Source organism: Eptatretus burgeri, chromosome 11, assembly GCF_056783735.1.
Source record: "Eptatretus burgeri isolate ZD-2024b chromosome 11, Ebu_testis_v1, whole genome shotgun sequence".
NCBI lineage: Eukaryota > Metazoa > Chordata > Myxini > Myxiniformes > Myxinidae > Eptatretus > Eptatretus burgeri.
The window spans coordinates 36,010,591-36,011,189 of record NC_140971.1 but is presented as its reverse complement, the minus strand read 5'-3'; positions in this window follow the sequence as shown (position 1 = coordinate 36,011,189).

Below are 599 nucleotides of genomic sequence, written 5' to 3'. Positions count from 1 at the left end.
AGGAGAATTCGGATCGGGAATGCTACACGCCCACTTCTGATCCGTCCAATCAGCAAGTGCGGGGCGGTTTGGCCCCGCCTCCAGGCGCGTCGGTGTAGAATCGAGATATGCAAATTCTCGGATCAGGGGAGACTCGCGCCCCTTTTCCTCCGTCCAATGGGCGAGCGTGGCTCCACCCCAGAGCTCGTTCTGATCCAGAAATTTGCATATGGGTTCTCCTGCCGGCCTATAAAGCGCCGAGCGCAGGGCGAATTTGGGCAGTCTGTCGGGGTTCGGAGTCTGTTGGGGAGCTGCAGAGAGAGGAAGCCTGGAGCTTGGAGCGCGGAGTGGAGTCGGGAGGCGAGGGCGTACAGCTGGTTTGCTGCAGTCGGCTGAGGAGAATGGGGGAAAGAGACCGAGTAGCTCGGGTCCGAGGCAAGGAAGACGGTGGTCGGCGACAAGCTCGCGGTGGAATCGCTCGTCGCGGGACCCAAGCAAGCCAGCTATCCTCTTTCCCCAGAGCATCAACAATTCCACCCCCCTTTCCCCCCCCCCCACGCTGAGATAGTGCGAAAAGGGGGCCCCGTTCCCACCCCACTCCAAGCAGTGCCAACGAAACC